A 20,708-nucleotide genomic window follows, 5' to 3' on the forward strand; every position below is an offset into this window, starting at 1 on the left:
GCATTAAAACCACGCAGGTTCTTATATGAAAACCACTTGCTGAAAATACTATGAGTACCTACTACCTATATATTAAAGGGAATGATATATCACATAAGAGAGGTCACTCTCTTCTGTAAATGTAAACATTTTATAAGGCAGGAAAAGTGCTGCTACAGAGTCTGTACTTCAGCATATCTAAGACCAGGGCTGGAAGTCAGGAGAATTAGCTGCAGGTGCTTAGGGCTTAGAAAGTGCTGAAGGGACGAAAGGCCAATGTGTTGGCTCCAGGTTAGTTCTTATGATCAACTATTCTTTTTATCTTCCCTTAAGACCACCTCTCTCATTTGTTGCAGAGGAAGGGAGGGATAAGAGGAGGGGGCCAAGAAGGAGTTCGAATGTGATTTCAAATAAGAAATAGAATTCCTCAGTGATGGCCCCGTAGCAAAGAGAAAAGGCACATTAGCTTAAGCAGACTGGGAAGGGCAGCAAGGGTGGGCATTAGACTTATTCACATAATTTAAAGCATTAAAAGTAAATCAAGACAATGGCCTATTCAGTGTTTAGACCTGTACGATTTCTGGCCCCTTTCCACACATTTTTCTTTTGTTTATCTCCTGAGAGATGCCCACATGTGTACAATACAAAGAACTGAGTCATAAAAGCAGAGGCCTGTTAGCCTCCCTGAGGACCAATTAATGGTGCTCCAAATCTTGTGGGCAGGCAGATAAAAAGGATAGAGAGAGCGAAGGAGAAGAGCTTGAATACTCAACTAGAGTAGGGCAGGATTTTTTTTTTTTTTTCAGATGTTGGAAGGGACTTCTTTAGCTATTCTTATCTAACTTCTTTGGGGTTTGTGGGTGTTTTTTTCCTTTTTCATATTTTTTTTTCCTCTCTCAACCGCTTCTGTAGTCCCCCTAGTTGTAATGTGAACAGAGAGAAAAGTAGTACTTCAAAATATCAACGAGGCTTTCATCCGAACTGATGACAGCACGAGCCTGGTTGAAAAAAATTTTTTTTAAAAAGGGCCATTTAGAATGTTTCTGTTCCTCTTTTCATATATTGGCAGTTTTATTGATAGGTGCTTGAGTTTGTATTACCATTTGTATCTCCAAGCTGGATATTACTGTGAATGCAAGGAGCTTTGTAGTTCAACCTTTAACTCCAACCTCACCCCCTACGAGTCCACAGGCCTTTGAACAGCCACGGAGTGGCACTTTGAAATCAGGAGTTGAAAGTGTTTGACATGGAATGGGGAGCTTGAAAGTCTTGCTCTTTGAACCTTTTCTTTTCAAAGTCCCACAGAAAGTACAGGCAGGACAATAATGGGCAGGCTGGGGGCTCTTTGGGTGAAGAGAGGCTATGTGGTAATGAGGATTTAAGTGTTTCCCTAGCTCAGTCCTACTCTGTTTCCTGAGTGTGAGGGAATTAAAGCTGCCTTAAGATAACGCAGTTGCCTTTTGGTGGCAGTAGTTGGATTTTTTTTTTTTTAAACTTGTTAATTGATTGCTAAATGACATTATGAGAAAAATCCAGCCAGCCAGTGGAAAGTAGATAGTGGACATCAGAATTCCCTCTTGCCTAGCCAAGTTGGAGGTACGGTGTTGCAGAACTCCCCACCAATGAGGCAGAGGTGATTTTTGAAGCTAATCTACCGAAGGGAAAATGTGCTGCTGAGCATTACTGGGAAAGGGACGTGGTCATTACTGTGGCATTTCCTCTGCTTAACCAAGAAGCAAATTAAATTCTAAATCCTCCATTTATTTAAAAAAAAAATTTAGATCATTGATGAGTATGGTAAGGTAAGATTACAGCTTAACTTTTGTGAAATTTAGCTCTGTGTCAACAGAATGAAAAGGTGAAGTTGCAAGCCAAATAACTTATGTGTATTTTCTATTTTATTAACCATGCTTTGGGTGTAAAGACACTTCTGATGCACTACCAGCAAAGCAGTTTTTTAAATGTTTTCCAATACGGATGCATCCAATCCTTCGTAAAGTCCATCTTTTGACCCAGTTTGTACCTCCTCTCTACAAAGTCCATGATGATGGAATGCAGGAAGCAAAACAGGTCACAAAGCAAAGTAAATGACATTGAATCTAATACTTTCAAAATAATGATTTACAAATACTTCAGTGGCTAAAAAATTAGTCACATCATATGGAAATGTAAACAAATTATTAACACTTGTAACATTTTATATCAGTGTTAAAACTGATAAAGGAAAAGTGGCCAGAATATTTATTAATAAGCACCTACTGTAAGGCACACATAATACTTTACAATCTGTTTTACAGATGTTTTCCCATTAATCTCTCCTATAAGCCATAGATGAACATGGTTATCCTTATTTTACACGTGATCTGGAGATTTATAAAGGTTAAATAGCTAAAACATGATCATAAGGCTCAAAAGTAGTGAAATGAAAATTTATATCCAATCATTCCGATGACAAAATCCATGTCTTTTTAACTGTGTGGCCCATGAGCATAAGGAATTTATTCAAAGGAAAGACGTAGCTAGAGTGAAAGAAAGGATCAGCACGCATCTAAATCATTTCCTATAACAATGGCAATATCACGATGATATTATTGAAATGATTTCTTTAATAATCAGAAATTAAGGCACATTAGGTTAATTTTAAGGACTGGGGGGTCAACAACATATCCCAAATCATAAGTGTGAATACTTTCCAAACATTCTGATTAATCAATAAAGATATGCCATTCAGTAGTTGAGAATGAGTGATGTGCACAACCTCTGGAAATAACTGCCTAAATTCCTTATAAAATACATTTTACCCCTGAATCATTTCTTTCTTTTTTTTTTTTTAAGATTTTATTTATTTATTTGACAGAGAGCGATCACAAGTAGGCAGAGAGGCATGCAGAGAGAGGGGGAAACAGGCTCCCTGCTGAGCAGAGAGCCCAGTGCGGGACTCGATCCCAGGACACTGAGATCATGACCTGAGCCGAAGGCATCGGCTTAACCCACTGAGCCACCCAGGCACCCACCCCTGAATCATTTCTACAATGATTATCAAGTGAAAAGCAAGTTTTTATCTGAACACGACATCCTGTTGTGGTCTAGTCCTGGAGTCATTTCTCCCATGTTTGTAGCCAGCTCCCGAAGGATGGGGAAAAAAAAAAAATTGGACTGGAATATCAGACCTCTCTAGGTTTCTATGGCTTATTGATTGGATAAAGAGTCCTTTTTTTTCCTTGAGCTTTGAAATTCAAAAACACACATTTATTTCCTTCATGAAATGGTGTTTTGTTGGCATAACTTAAATTCACTATACTGTGACTACATAATGCTGGATTAAAAATAATGACCGTTCCCCTAATGAGCGTAGATCCTTGTGAAATTCTTTCTGGCACTACAATGTTTCATTCCCTCCACAGGTTTCTTAGATAACTAATTTGTGGCTCTGTGTTTTCTATTTTCTGACCCATTTGAAATGAAAATACTTTGTTATAGTAAAATATCTTTATTATTTAATTTAAGCACAAATACTTACCAACCTGTATAACAAATACATCACACCATGCTTATATATACATACATACGCCAGTACATTAAGTTAGCAGGAGTCCTGGAGATAGACTTTCTGAGCACTGGGTCCTGGTTCAGACATTTCTTAACTATGCATCTTTGGGCAGGTACCTTAAGCTCTTTGTGCCTCTCTTTACTTGATAACAAAATGGTAATAATTAATATAACAACTCATAGGGAAGTTGTGGGGATAAAAAAGAAAACAAAAATCATGCCCAATAAAAGTTTGCTACTATTGCTATTAGGTTAGCATGTCCGTATTAGGCACTCTAGTGACGTAATCACCATAGATGAAAAAAGTTTGAATGTAGTTATAAATAACATGAATAACTATCTTACATCTCCATTTTATTTTTTGTTCTGGGACCACTGAATAATTGTAATTATACTATGTTTAATCCATTATTGTTATTATTATCATTGTAACTACCTATGAAACCAAATCATTAAGACCAAAAGTTTAAATAGCCCAGGGGCAATTATGCAGGTTTAATAATGTTAGAATGCAGATTTTCTCACTAACTTTTATTTTACTGTAACACTGATGAAAAGAAAAACAAGCAAATAATCATTCTATCAATCCTGGGATAGGTAAGTAATACTTCAAGAAGTCCCTAGGTTAATATTCTGCTTTGCAACATACATTTAAATGTGTGTGTGTGTGTGTCTGTCTGTCTGTCATTCAATACAATCAACTTTAGATTAATAATATATTGAAGCCTATCTGCAAAAAAAAAAAAAAAATCGAGTTTTTCTTTCTTTCCTGAATGGTGAAATTTTTATCATGATATATTAAAGTGGAGGAGCAAGTTTAAAAAACAGAGCAATGAAAACTGCAATAAGTCCATGTGGGTGAAAGGTTATGTTAAAATATCTCCTAGGGAAATGTTTTTGAAAATTAACTAAAAATGAGTATGCCTCTCTTTTTAAAAAGGTTAATATAGTTTATTCAAAATCCTACAAGAGTAATGATGATATATTGTTTCTTTTATTTGCCATTTAATCTTAACAATATGAAACTGTGTTGACAGTGGTAATTCTTTACACATGATTCCCTTGTCTAGGTTCTAGTTACAAATGGTTTAAACAGTCACTATTCAATCAAAATTTCTTCCTAAGATCTTCTTGTTATTTTTATACAACTTCAAATCACTTACTTTATAAGATACTCCATTCTGAAAGAGGTTGGAAAGTATTTGACACTTTAATATGTTTGTTTCTGTTAGAAAAGGCAGAATCTTCCTTTATCATTTTCTTTTACCATTCTCCTATTACTGAGGAGTTTCATACTTTACCTAAATTCAAACACTAATTCTATAAGCTGGTATATTTTGCGCCTATAGAAATAGATGTAGATACAAATATTAATATAGATATTGATATGCAAAGTTGTTATTATACAAGCACTTTTGATTTTAGAATATTTGTCTGTTCCTGACCTTGTGAACTACTCAGTTGATAAATGTTTCTTCCTGATGTTTCATTTTAACACTGTAGCTCTTAAATAAACAATAATCTTACAAACCCATCAGCCATCTTTGTAACAAATATTAAGATGTGTGTTTTTTATAAACCAAAGGATTAAATGTTATTTAGAAAACAGCATGCAAATTTACATCACATGTAAATTTTCTTCCCCCATATTTAATTGTTTTTGACAGTCAGTAAGAAAAATCTAAATAACTAATGAATTAACTAAACTCCATCTGCCAGACTTAATCTTTTCAGAGGGAGTTGGTAGGTGTGTCTGAGTTTGACTCTCACTATGTTTTAGTTTTTTCATAGGTAATATGAAGTCTCCTAAAATTACGTTTCAGAAATTACTTTGGAGATTTATGAAACAAAGCAGTCATGGTTTGTTCAACACGATTCCCAGGTTGTCAAAATGGGATCCTTCAGACCAAGTTTTAAAAAATTATCAGATGCTGCTACCCATGAAGCTTAATTTAAAAACAAACAGGATGCCTGGGCGGCTCAGTTGTTAAGCTTTTGCCTTCAGCTCGTATCATGATCCAGGGGTCCTGGGATCCAGACCCACATTGGACTCCCTGCTTGGCGAGAAGCCTTTTTTTCCCCTCTCCCCCTGCTTGTTTTCCCTCTCTCTCTGTCAAAACATAAAGTCTTTTTAAAAAAATAAAAATAAAAACAAACAAAAACAAAAAACCTCCCTGACTCATCCTTGTAGTTTCTGATTTTTTACACCTTGAATATAAGCCAACGAATCTGGATAGCTAACCATCTCCTTAAGATTTTAATGTTCCTAGGTTAAATAAACACAAGCCTAAAACTTTTCTACAACATTAATATTGTGTCCACATGATAAATTATTTTAAGCAAAAAACTATAGAGAATTTAATCAAGCTTCCATCAAGAATTACCCACCTTTCTACCTTCCTGCTTTACTGGCTGATTCTTAGGCTGGAAACTAAACTGAGAGTGACGGCAAACCAAACTGGGTAACTCTTTCTCAAAAGAATTCATTTTTATTATAAACTAAAGTGAACAATCTTATGAGAAAGAGTTGAAAGACACCCCCTTACCCTCCACCCAGGAACTCTCGGGTTTTATAAATGAAGTGAAATGGATGAGCTGTTAAATGAATATTTTAAGTATATTGATGGCTAAACCCATCAATATACTCTTTTATTTCTTTGTTACTGTTGTTGCTGTCATATAGATTAGCTCTTCATGACAGCCAACGTCACTGTGCACCGGCAACTGCATGGGATCATAACCTAGAAGATTAACAGCAAGGTTTCTGAAGGTAGATTTCTTCGTTTCAAATCCTGTCTCTTCCTCAGAATTGCTCTGTGACTTTGAGAAAGTTTAACCATTGATTTCTAGTTTGAAAATTTTAGTATAATAATATTATCTATCATTGAGTGATAATGAGGATCTTATGTGATAACATACAGGAAGTTTGTACCTCATTGTCTGGCAATTCAAAGTAATTCAGTAAATGTTAGCTTTTACGATTACTATTATCATTATTATGAAAAAAGTTAAATTGAAGAAGCCTCAAACAAAACTGAAGTACATTCTAAGACACTACTGAATAATACATTCATTCTTGCACTTGAAAATTATTGCCTTCATAAGATCCTATCTTCTCTGTTGTCCCAAGAGTATTATTACACTAGACTTTCATTATAATTTTTAAAAATAGTTTTGTTTTTTCACATTTAGATTTTTTTAATCAAAACTGCATACTACAAACTTAAAGAATCACCTTTGCAAAGAGCAGCAGTCTTCTACTCCTTTTACATGCTAATTTCACAATTTCTGGAGGGAATAATTTTCAATTATGGGCAGTCCTTATATGGTAGAGCGGGGCAAGACAATAACAATGACTGTGCAAGGTGAAACTATTCAGTCATCTTAATCAATGGGAAAATGATCATTGTTTTGTGACCTTTGAAACTGTCAAAACATCAAAGGTTCTTATTAGGTGTAAGTCTATAGGAAAACGCCAAAAAAAAAAAAAGTAAAACTAATATTAACTTATATCATTGTAATTTAAAACATTGGAAACACTAAAAATATAATTTCTTTTTTAAAAAACTCATTGAGCGTAGTTTGAATAGTTGGTTTTCATGTTGTAAACTGTGTGAGTGAATACTTTTTTTAATGCCTTTCTGACTGTCATCTTCCCTTTTAAACTTGGCTTAGAACACTTCACTCTTTTTTCTTAAGATTTATTTATTTATTTTAGAGAGAGAGGATTCAGGCAAGTTGGGGTAGGGACAGAGGGAGAGGCAGAGAGTCCTCATGCATACTCCCTGCTAAGTGCAGAACCCTATGCAGGCCTTGTTCCCAGGACCCTGAGATCAAGATCTGAGCTGAGACCAAGAGTCGGCCGCTTAACTGACTGAGCCACCCAGGCGCCCCAACATTTCCCCCTTATACTCTGAGTATTGTGAAATATCTCCAAGGGTTCCTTTACTGTGACGTGTTTACCAGCATTGCTTTCTCTCGTTCATTCTTTTCATCACAATCACATTCCTCATTAATGTCAATAAATTATCTTCTGCTAGGTTCCTATGGCAGCGTATCTAAAGTCTCTTGCACAACAGAAGTGTCAACGTTCTCATTCTCTATTTTTTCTATGATCTATTTACAGGTTTTGTTTTGTTTTTTTGAGAAAGAGAGGGCACTGTGGGAGGCAGTTAGGGAGAGGGACGAAGGGAGACAGAGAATCTGATGTAGGCTCCAAGCCCAGCATGAAGCCCGATGCTGGGCGCAGTCTCACCACCATGATCATGACCTGAGCTGAAATCAAGAGAAAGATGCTTAACCACCTGAGCTGCCCAGGCGCCCCAACCCATTTATGTTGGATTCAAAGTTCATCTCCAACTTTATCACTTTCCATTTATTTGTGCATTTCCATCTTTGTTAGCCAGTTACCCTTCTGTTTATTCATTCTTGTAAAATGTCACGTTGGTTTATTGTTGGAAGACAAGGAGGCAGTACAACCACACACTTGTTTGTGTGTGCATAAGCTGTATTACCAGGTGTGCCATGACCGATCACCAACAGGGTTTGAAAGTGGTGATATGATTGACCGCTTATCATGATGCATATCTGTTATTTACATAACTGTGAACTGAAGAGCCAGCAGCCAAGTTTTCACATTACGCAGTTACTCATAGTCAGTGTATCATAGAAACTGAAATTTGAACCCCATCTTGGGGGAGCTGGTGTCATTTAACTAAACTGTAGTTGCTGAAATGTGTGCATGTTGGAAACCTGCAAAGTAAGGACTCTCCGAATTTTGAATGGACCCTTTGGACACTCAGTCCCATGTATCTAAATAACGTGGTTATAATTGTACTTTTGGTGGTTCAATCCTCCACTATGGAAGAGGCTAATTTAACCTTCTGATACCACCAACTTCACTGTGGTTCCCGTGCATGTCCACACATGAGTATGTACAAACATCTTCTGTCCCTTCATTCTCCCATTAAACTATATCATAATGTGGTTTTGTCTGTTAGATAAGACTAGATGCTGCTGCAGTCACAAGCAAGCTCCAGATCTCTGGCTTAAAACAAAAAGGTTTAATTTTCATACTTTTGGGCTCTAGGAAAGACCAATGCTGGTCCAGGAAACTCTCCAGGACCTATGGCCTGAAGGCAGTGTGTCAACACTTAACAGTTGACGGAGGCTCCTTAATTCAGTATTGGTATCCTTTGGGAATTGCATCCTCTTTAGTCAGTTCAGCCGGGAAGGAGAGTGCTGATGGGACCACACAGGCAATCCAACTCTTCAAACCAGAAGTGACATTGGTAACTTATGTCCACAGCTCACTGGGAAGAAGGACTAGTAGTCAGTGTTCACATTATTTGAACTATGTAAGTAACATTCTTCTCAGAGAAAAGCAGTGTGCTCGAAGTACATTTTCTGTCCTGTTTTTTTTCCCCTTTGGAATTAAAAATTCTATTTTCCCCATATTTTCTAGGAATTTTCACTGACTCAATGCTTACCACCTTTTTTTTTTTTAAAGATTTTATTTATTTATTTGACAGAGAGAAATCACAAGTAGACGGAGAGGCAGGCAGAGAGAGAGAGAGGGAAGCAGGCTCCCTGCTGAGCAGAGAGCCTGATGCGGCACTCCATCCTAGGACCCTAAGATCATGACCTGAGCTGAAGGCAGCAGCTTAACCCACTGAGCCACCCAGGTGCCCCCTTACTACCTTTTAATTGTCTCAATCTCAGTACATTCATATTTGGCAGTTATTCTCAAAACCTCTTCATTTGTGAAATCTCCCCTGGAGATGTCTGAACCGCTTAAATCTGTATGGAGTCTGCCTTACACCCGTGGAGAATTCCCATGTTAGTACATCCCAGCTCCTTCGACTTCCGTATTAGTATTTTAATTTCTCTCTTATTTTGTGCCTTAGTTTTCTGTGTTCTGTGTTCCGTGTTTTTACTCCTTGCTTATTGTCTCACTTAGGTGAGGTACTTTCTGCACTTGCTCTCAGAGAAAGAAAACCTGGGAAATAATGTATGGTTGTTTTTGGTTTTCTTTTAAGATTTTATTTATTTATTTGAGAAAGCATGCACGTGCTCAAGTGCCAGCAGGGGGACGGGCAGAGAGACAAGCAGATTGTGCTGAGCTCAGAGCCCAATGCAGGGCTTGATCCTACAACCTGGACCCTGAGACCATGACCTGAGCTGAAATCAGGACCCTGACGCTTAACAAACTGAGCAACCCAAAAGCCCCAGTTTTTGAGAACTAAATGTTTGAAATGTCACAGTCCTACCTCATGTTTGAATGAGATTTTTACCTGATAGAATTCAGGAGTAGAAGCCATTTTTCCTCACAGTTGTGAAGTCATCGCTCTAAATTATGTCGCTTATGTTGTTGTGGTTCAGTAGTCACTATGCTTTGATGTGAGGATTTTTGGCTGTCTCTCTCTGGAGATCCACAGCATCTCTTTGGTCCCAGTGTTTTGAAATTCTGCAATTTCCTTGCACTTGGCCAATTTTCAACCACTGTTCTGTGACTTCAGTGGGCATTTTTAATTTCTTCACATTTAATAACTTCACAAGTTTAATAACTTCACATTTTTTTATTCTACTAAAATTTTTACATTTCTCATTAATTTCCTCCCCTCTCATATTTTTTATATCTTTCTCTGGAACTGCATTGTGAAATACTGGATGCTTTTACTAGTTCTCTCTCTTCTTTTTTTCTTCCAATTTTTCTTTCTCTGATTTAACTTTAAATTCTGGGACATGTAATGTTTTCTCCCAGATCTCATATTGTATTTTTCTCATCTGCTATCATGTTTTTAATTTTCAAAAGCCCCTTTCCTCCTGTGTTCACTTTAAATATGTAAAATATTAACTTTGAGTTATCTGATGATATTAATGTTTTTAAAAATCATGTCCTTGTGTAGTAATTGCTCCCTACGTGATAATTCTTTCTATTTCTTAGAGATGTCTTCGAGTGTTTTGTGATCTTTGCATCTCTCTCTCTAAATACTATTGAAAGCTATGAGAATGTGTGATAATGGTTTTGGTTGTGGGCTTTTTGCTTGATAACCAGGTCCATCATTTCTTCAGGGAAAGACATTGGTGTTATTGTTAGCTTTAGAACTTTTCTTGTAGCAGGACATATTCTACAAGGGAAAATCCTCAGATCTCCTGCCTGGGGAATAAAAATCTGGTGGCTGGCATTGGGAGAGCCAAGTGGGGTAAAATAAGGTCTCAATATTTAGTGTGTAAATATTATTTTAGTCATCTTGTTTTCTATTTGGGACTCATCCATGTGTCTCATCTGCTCTCCACTGATTATCCTTCTGTTTCACTCTGTTTAGTGATTAAGCCTCTGATATTCCAAGTGAGGAAGGACACTAGAGAATCATACTTTTTAAACAGACTCTAAGAAATCCTCTTCTTTTTAACTGTGTTTTCACCTCTACTTCCAGTGGTGTTTATTGCTACCAATATTTAACCCTGTGTACATTCTGTGATGTAAGTCAAGTCAGTTCTCTCAGCTTAGAAATCATCTGTCTTGGTTCTGTTAAAGTAATTACCTTCAAACATTTGTTTTCATCAAAAATTTTACTTTTTTGTTACACTTCTCATGTTGTTCTTATTCCCAATTCCCAAAGCTGTTGTGGCTGTTGTGTTATAGGTATATAAATGGAGTCCTGGCTCAAGGCTGTTTCACAGTGGTTCCAATTATTCTTCAGAAAGACTTTTTCATCTTTCTTCCAGTCCTGTGTATTTATTTGTGTTTGATCTTTTGAGCAATTGCAATTATTTTAGGAAGGGTCAGTAGAAGGTAAATCAGGAACAAAATTGTGCATATCCTGGATAATTAACAGAGAGTAACACCTTCCTTAAAGTCTTAAATATGGAGGGTGGTGAGTTTCATTATAGTCCCATTTAACTCATTTATAGGGGCTCTACCAAAAACAAACAAACAAACAACAACAAAAACATAAATACAGATGAACCATGACCATCACATAACTAAGTCATAATCCCAATTTCAACTGTTGAGCTGAAAATATTAAATTTACTAGAACAATTTAACCCAGCCTATGCCAATTGGTAGGTTAGTATCCACCTGGTGAATGTTATTTTTAACACTCATTTAGAAAGATCGGTACTGGATACCTCAGTTGGTTAATTATCAACTCTTGATTTCAGCTCAGGTCTTGATCTCAGGGTCATGAGATCAAGTGCCATATCAGGGTCCACACTCAACATGGAATCTGTTTGAGTTCTCTCTCCCTCTCCATCTGCCCCTCCCTCTGCTCCTACATTCTTTTCTCTAAAATAAATATATCTTAAGAAAAAAAAAAAGTTAGATCAGTACTACTTCATGTTTACATGGCAGGGATAGTAGTACACATTCACATTTTTGCCCTGAACTACATAAATGTCCTATTTTCCATGAAAATGTAGCTCAAAGGGACTTAATATCTTGCTATTTTTAGAACATCTCACTGGCTCCCAAAAGTGATAATAGCATAACTAATTTTGCCAACATGATGTGGTAAGTTTCCTGGATGTCATAGAAAGACACATATGTGCCAAATAGTGGGTGATAAACCTTACAAAATTTTGCCTAAGTAGTACAACACATAGGAGTCCAGGGATTTGGTGCAAGCTGGGACATACCCTCTATGGAATAAAGCAAGTTTCACACCTTACAGCTCCTTCAATAATTAAGAAACACATTGCTTACTAGTCCTTGGACATCAGATCAGTATGTAACTTCTTTGTGAATTTTGCTCTGTCACTTGATTACGTGACTGGCAGCGCATTCCTCACTGAAATCTGATCTACTACTTGGAAAATATGACCTCACAGATCCAATAGTGCTAGAGATGTATGTGGTAGATAATATTCATCTATGTATTATATATTTTATGTATATTACAACACAGTCCCTTAATGTGTAGAAAAAGACCACTCCTACTGCAGTAAAGAACTAATCACTATGTAAAACCATCTTCCAATATAATCTTAGTCCCTTGTAGAAATAGATACATGAAATATAATTTGATGCTAGAATCATAATTGTTCATTATTAGCTATGTATTTTAATATTTACCACATTTGAGGAGGATAGTAGAAATCCATATGATGATGGAAATTTATTTATTTATTTATTGTTTTTTGTTTTTAATTTAATTTTATTTTTTCAGTGTTCCAGTATTCACTGTTTATGCACCACACCCAGTGCTCCATGCAATATGTGCCCTCCTTAATACCCACCACCAAACTCTCCCAATCCCCCACCCCCTTCCCTCCAAAACCCTCAGTTTGTTTCTCAGAGTCCGCAGTCTCTCATGCTTTGTCTTTCCCTCCAGTTTCTGCCAACTCACTTCTCTCCATCTCCCAATGCCCTCCATGTTATTCCTTATGCTCCACAAGTAAGTGAAACCATATAATTGACTCTCTCTGCTTGACTTATTTCACTCAGCATAATCTCCTCCAGTCCTGTCCATGTTGATACAAAAGTTGGGTATTCATCCTTTATGATGGAGGCATAATACTCCATTGTATTTATGGACCATATCTTCTTAATCCATTCGTCCATTGAAGGGCATCTTGGCTCTTTCCACAGTCTGGCAACTATGGTCATTGCTGCTATGAACATTGGAGTACAGATGGCCTTCTTTTCACTACATATGTATCTGGGGTAAATACCTAGTAGTGCAACTGCAGGGTCATAGGGAAGCTCTATTTTTAATTTCTTAAGGAATCTCCACACTGTTTTCCAGATTGGTTGCACCAACTTGCATTCCCACCTACTGTGGAGGGGCTTACCCTTTCTCCACATCCTCTCCAACATTTGTTGTTTACTGTCTTGTGAATTTCGGCCATTCTAACTGGTGTAAGGTGGTATCTCAATGTGGTTTTGATTTGAATCTCCCTGATGGCTAATGATGATGAACATTTTTTTCATGTGTCTGTTAGCCATTTGTGTGTCTTTGGAGAAATGTCTGTTCATGTCTTCCGCCCATTTTTTGATGTGATTATCCATTTTTTGAGTGTTGAGTCCAGGAGTTCTTTATAGATCTTGGATATCAGCCCTTTGTCTGTAGTGTCATTTGCAAATATCTTCTCCCATTCCGTGGGTTGCCTCTTTGTTTTGTTGACTGGCAAATGTGCAATTTAGGTCTGCATTAATTAGTCCAGAGTGGGAAAGAATGCTTTTCTCAACTCACAGCTATTGCTTCTTGGTTAGTTCCCTATGTGTAGGTGAAGGAGGTGAAAAATATTTGGTTCTTGATCTATGCATGGATCAGTTTGATAGAATGATACAAGCTGAAATTAGATTTCTGTCACAGTTATATGCAGACATTATCCTGGTGGGAAGAGCTTCAAGCTGTATATTTGGTTATCAAGTTTGAATGGAAGGACAATAATATCAGGGGAAAATATACAGAGATGTTGAATAGTAGCCAGAAGTTTGACTACTTTGTTGTGAGGATTGTCAAATGAAGATGAAGATATATAGAGAAGAGGCATGTAGACAGACCTATGGGAGGGGCACAGAAGTGTATGAATCTTTATGATTCATGTAAATGCCCGTCAGAAAACATCCAACTTGGAGATCATATTCAACAATGCTACTACTCATCATCCTTCAATCACACGTTCTTGTTTTCTATGTCTTTCTCTTTCGTAGTTCTCTCTCTCTCTCTTCTCTCTCTCTCTCTCTCTTTCTTTTTTTTTTTTGTGAATTTTATTTTCTAATGGCTTCCTTAGGATAGTTGCATTAAAATTACATTTTCAACATCCTTATTTTCTGTAAAAAACCCTAGTGATTGATATTACCTGGGTAGAAAATTCTATATTCTGTATTTTCTATAATTTTCCTTTATAAATTTTAAGTTTTGTTTTCTGGGTTTCAATGTTGCTGTTGAAAATCTAATGCCATTTTTTTTTTTTTGCTTTTTCTTTGCACATGACCAACTCTATTCATTTGTTCTTCTCTATATATGCTTTTAAAATATTTTCTTTAATCTTGGTGTTCTTAATTGTAAAGATGATGCACATTTTAAAAGTTTTATTTATTACTTCACATGTTCATTGAGAACTTTTAATCCATAAATTTTTGACCACTACTTCTAGAGGTTTTAAAATATTTTCTAAAATATTTTTTAAAAATTTTATCCTACTCATTGTCTTTATTCTCTTCTTCTGGAATTGTATTAATTAAGCACTGGTGTTCCTGTAATATCTTTGAGTTTTCTATGCTCTTTTCTCCTATTTTCAACTCTTTGTATTTTCATTTTTCTTTGTGAGGATTTTCTCATTTGTAATTGAAATTCATTACTTAATTTATTATTTTGATAATCGTTTAATATACTGAGATTCTTTTGTACTCAATTTTTCCCTTTAAATTACATCTTATAATACTTTTAAGGAAATTAATGATTATTTTGGAATTTTTATTTTATTTGTGACTTAGCTCTATTTCTTTCAAGTTTGTTTTCCTTATTTTTCTGGCATTATTTTGGCTATCTATTCATATTTAAGAGAGACACATTAAGCAGCATTGGGGCCGTGTTGTAATTTTTGTGCATGTCTTATGTATTATTAGAGAAATCCTTGTAGGATCCAAGACTGGAAAGGCCACCAAGGGTTTTACTTTAACTGGTCCCCAAATTTCAATAATGTGCATTATACATCTGCTGAAGAAACTGCTGCCTCCAAATTCCAGGGCTGCTTTGCTTCAATTTTTTCAGTAAATAAATATATACTTCCAGCTTGAGTAGGATATTAGAATATTAGTAGTAATCTGAAATGGAAGCATGGGGTCAAGAATATGAGTGCCTGTCTTTTTATTATATAGTCTTTCATACAATCCATCTGTTTTCAGCACCCTTTCAGTCTCAGCCTTTAGAGGTATTTGGTACTCCAAACATCAGCATTAAAGCAATCAGAATAATAGTGCCCTGAATACAGAAATTAAAAGGAAGAAAAAGTAGGCAAGCAATATTTTCTTTGTGGAATTCTGCCCAGTGTGATTTTTTTTCTATTTGTGAATTATATAGATAACTGATAGTTAAATACATAGAAAACAGAGGGAAATAGGTAGATAGATATAGATAGATGATATGGGTAATTATAATAACTCTTGCATAATCGAGTGACACTACAGTTAGGCTTTTTGAATAGGGAAAATGCTACAGCAACCATTAGTAAACAAAAAGGAGTTTAAATGCATAAATACACTATGAAAAATAAAATTTTTAAAGCTATTTTTTTGAAAAAATTAAGATGAAATATTATAGAAAATGAAAAGAATGAGAGTATGAAATCAACATTTGCTTGTATTCTCATGGCACTTGGCTAAGGAGATATTCTTGGCCATTAAAAAATTTTAGAAACACACTGAAGTAGAGGTTTATTTTATTAGAAAAGTTATGTGGACCCCATCCTCATGGCATGTATATTTTTTCATTCTTATTTCCTTCATTTAACTTGATCTTTTGGATTTAGGGGATTTAAATATCTGCCTATAATAAATATACAAAACTTTCCTTCTTCCAGACATAAATTCTATTCAAGAAAAGCAATAGGTTATCATAAAATCTCAGATCTTTTAAATGAATCACATCATTGTGATAATATGGTTTTTTGCATATTATTCTCATTTTTGCATGTTAAGAAACTGAGGCCTTGGAGGAGGGAAATGACAGAAGATCATACATCATATAGAAGAGCATTTGTTACCCTGTGTACTGTTTTATCCAGTGTGCCACAGTATCTCTAAAATATTATTTTATATCCAATTATTGTTGTTTATTGGGTAGATTAATATATTTCCTAGACAAATGATTATATCTAAAGGCTTCACATAAGCATCTTAAATGTTATTAATATTCTTTCATTGTCTTTCAACAGATGTTTACTGAGTATTATGTGTGTTTGCACTATGCTAGGAATATCATTAGTAGGCAAAAAATGTCAATTGAATAATCCCTTAATATTTGAATTATTTTTTAGTAAGAAACAAGGAGGTATGCTGCTAGGAATTTTAAAAAATTGAATTTCTGCCTCCACCTTCTTGCTCTACGTAAGAGCATCCAAGGACTCCAGCTTCCTCCACTCATGAGAAATTTATTACCGTGCAGCCCAGTCAGAGTAATGTAAATGCTATAAACAAAAACATATTTCACAAGGAATGCATTAATCACAATAGGTTAAATAACAAAAGTTTTAATATTTAATATGTTTTCCTAGAACAATGGAAAAGTTCAGCACCAAGACAAGACTCTAGGTGACATAAGGGAACCACAGCAACATCTTCTGCTCCCTGGGGAGAGCCCTGCACCAGACCTCCCTTTGTTCCTCACAAGCACCACAGAGAATAACAATATCAAATATCCAATACAAGTAGAGTTTTCAAGGGCCACAAAAATGTCAGTGCAGCATGTCTTTACATGGTCTCTATAGAAAGCACATATTTAAAACAATCCCAGTACAAATTAATGTGTAAAATATTCCTCCTTCCACAGTGAGACTTGTATTACATAGGGAAGAAGAGAATGCCTCGAGTAAACAACTAGATTATAACTTTAAAGAGGTAGTCAAGTGTGGGACAAAAATAGCTCCATGTTTTTATTTATCCATCATCAGCTTCTTAGGAATCTTATTCAGGACACACAAAAAACGTGAAAGCTGGGCTCATTTCTGATGCTCATGCTTTATTTAGGATTCACTTCACAAATGCAATTTTAAAACTAGAATGTATTAGTTCAGTTCAAAAAAAAAATTCATTTCATTGATCCCCTATCTGTGTGAACATTTTGCTAGATGCTGTGTGGAAAAGATGAACAAGAAACAACCATTGCATTAAAGGTGCTTGTATTCCATTAGGGGAACAAACACAATATAATTTTAATATAATCCAGCAAATAGAATATTAACTAAAACATAAAAGTAAAACAGGTAAAGAACTCCTAAACCAATCTGTATAATTTAGTTAGGAAAAGACCTTCTGGAAGAGGTACTTCCTAAGTTCAATGTTCGAGATGAAAAAGTCAAGTAAAGAAAGTAGATAGAACAGTTGAAGCAGAGGCAAAAAACAGTGTGTCATACAACAAGGAAACTTGCAAGTATATTGGTAATAATTCTACAGGTGGGAGAGAGTTTTAGTCTAACGAAAAAAAACTCAGGATATAAAACCTGGAAAAACTTGCATCTGTATGCCATGCAGAACTCCTCCCATTATAATTAAACTTACTGAAGAAGCAAAGCTGAAGATAATTTTTAGTTGTTTTTAAGGTTGTATTATATATATAAATACATGTTTCAGATCATAATATCAGGTTAGACTGCTTACATAGAAGTGAAAAAGCATTGTATTTAGCAGGGTCTTTGAAAATAGTTCATAGTATAATAATAGAGAATCTTTCCTTTTGTACTTTCTCCTGTATTTTTATACATTTAAAATAGAGTAGCTTTAATGAATTTTAATATATTTTTACAACCTAATAATATTTATTTTATAAATTCATATGATACATGCAAAATATTTTGCTTTGTATATCTATTTAGTGTCCAACTTGGTTTTATGCAGTACATCATTTTTAATGTATATTTTTAATATTTACTTCAGTTCCCTAGATACAACTCCTAATTTAACTCATAGGGTATATACCTCTATATCTGAAATGTAAATGTTCTTGTTACTTCTTCACCAAGATGACTTTAGGGGCAGTTAAGTGGATGAATGAATCTCTTACCTTGTCACGAATATCGTTCTCACAATGTCCAGTAGGGATCTTCTACTTCAACAATATTAAATACAACCAATATTCACTGAGACCCTCTTCTAATCACTTAACTCATCATAACTCATGCAGTCCTCACCACAGCTCCAGGAGCTGGGTGTTATTATTTCTTCATTTTAAAATCTGAGTCCCATGGAGGTTAGTGTGCCCAAGTTCACATCAGTAGTAACACAACAGTCTGCTCAAACCTTTGGATTTCAAAAACTGAGTTATGTATGGTGCTTCTGAGCATCCAGCATAGTTTTATGAAGATGATAAACCAATGCAGAATAAAAAAGAGCTTATGTAAGTATTTTCTAATTGACTTCCAGCACCATTTGGGGCTGTACTTAATAGATTTGTTTTATTTTTGACCCTCATTAAATACCTAGAAGGTTTCTGAGACCTAATTACTATTTATCAAGAAAATAACATCAAGTTGCCTTGTATTCAAGGACCAAACAACGGGATCACTTTCTAGGTGTTTTTCATGCGTTCGGAAGAGGTGAAGGCAAGCAGAATGACTGCAGTGGGTTGTGTGGGAAGGACATATTTTTATTTCAGTTATACTCCCCTAAGTATGAGATTTCCATTCAGAGGACTCTAGCGAGGCCATGAATTTAACCAAGGGTATAGCAGTGGTTCGTTTCTATAACAGAGGAGAAAACGTAAGTCAATACAGCCCAAAAGACCAGCATTTTAAAATGAGTAATGGTAGCTGATGAATCAATTGTGCCTATTACCATGTTATAGTAATAAGAGAGGAAAAGGATGCTTGGAGTTGAAGGGCAGTAAATATGGAACAAATAAACTAAAATGGTATAACAAAGAACACAATCAACCTATGGGATATACTACTATGGAATGTAATATCATTGAATAATGTGGATGGATTCCTCAAACATTCAGACAATTTTATGACCATAGGCTACATTTGTCTTCATATAAGTTAAAAAGATGGTAATCAAATCTCATGCTCCTGGAAGGAAAGTGATTGCCTATTAGACATTATTTTTGGATAGTGGTTTTATTTGTTTTCTTCTGAATTATAAGATGGTGTAGGGAGGATATTAAATTGCTCTTTATTCTTGGGTGTTTTTTTGTTTGTCCCACTTAGTGGCATTTACCTCGTATTACTTTATATCACAGTTATTTGTGCACATATCCAAATGTTTTAAATTCTTAAATTGTTAACTCCTTATTGGGAGGAGCTATACCTATTCAACCTCTGTTTTCCAAACAGCTGATAAAGGGATTTACATCTGATAAGGGATCAGGAACTATATGCTCTGTCCTCTTTTCTTTTAGGGAGAGTGTGCCATTGGAAAGACTCGAGGGATAATTTTAACATTCTTCTGAAATGTTGCTTAGAAAAAGGGAAGAGTGGGGTGCCTGGATGCCTCATTTGGTTAAGCACCCAACTCTTGGTTTAGACTGAGGTCATGACCTCAGGGCTATGGGATCAAGGCAGGGGCTCTACTCTCCAGGCTCAGTGCAAAGTCCACTTGGGACTCTCTCTCTCTCCCTCTCCCTTTGCCCCTCCCCGCTCTCACGTGCCTGCATTCTCTCTCTCTCTAAAATAAAAAAATAAATCTTTTTAAAAAAAGGGAATAGTTCTTCCATCTATATTTAATTATAAGTAACTTGGTTAATGGTATGTATTTTGTGGTTTTAATTTTTCATTGATTTCATTACTTTCTTCCTGAGATATAGAGTAGAATGGAATAGATACAATTTTAACTTACAGAAGAGAAAACTGAGCACTAAGAACGGCGTCACCCTCCCTATCTAACTGTTGAAGGTAAATCCAAGAATCTAAGAGGCCAAACCTCCTAATTTCTACCCTGTAGTCTTCCTGTGTGTCTCTCTTGTATCCTCAGCAATTTACTTAATCCCCAGAACTGAAGTATTTTACCAAGTCAAGTAAATGGAGTCCCGAGTTAAATCTTGATTTCTCTCATCAAACTTTCAGTGGTGTGCTTCCTATTTTACTAGTCTAAATTTTGCTTGGACATTTAGACACAAATTTTGGAGAAAAAGATGTGAGGAGACACCAGTAAGAGTGGTCTGGTTGTGTAATAGTAAAATGATTAAGTTGTATAATCTAGAATTAGAAAACCCTTTAAAGACAGATTTGAAAAATTCTCCCTGCATATGTGCATGTACAAATAAATAGTAAGAATCTGCCAGATCCCTGAGAAAAAAACTACTCGTTTCTCTATAGACCACAGAAGCATGTGTCTTTAATTCTCTAGAGAAGCAGGCTAGTTAGAAAGCAATGATTACCTGACCACTTACTGAAAAGCAAACTTTATAACCTGTTGCCATATGTAACAGCTTGCCTAGAATACTTTATTGATGTTTCAAACTTAAAATGACCCAAACTCTTGAAATTTCATCCCAAGCCTCCTCTGCCCAACT

This window comes from Neovison vison, chromosome 12, assembly GCF_020171115.1.
Source record: "Neovison vison isolate M4711 chromosome 12, ASM_NN_V1, whole genome shotgun sequence".
Lineage (NCBI taxonomy): Eukaryota > Metazoa > Chordata > Mammalia > Carnivora > Mustelidae > Neogale > Neogale vison.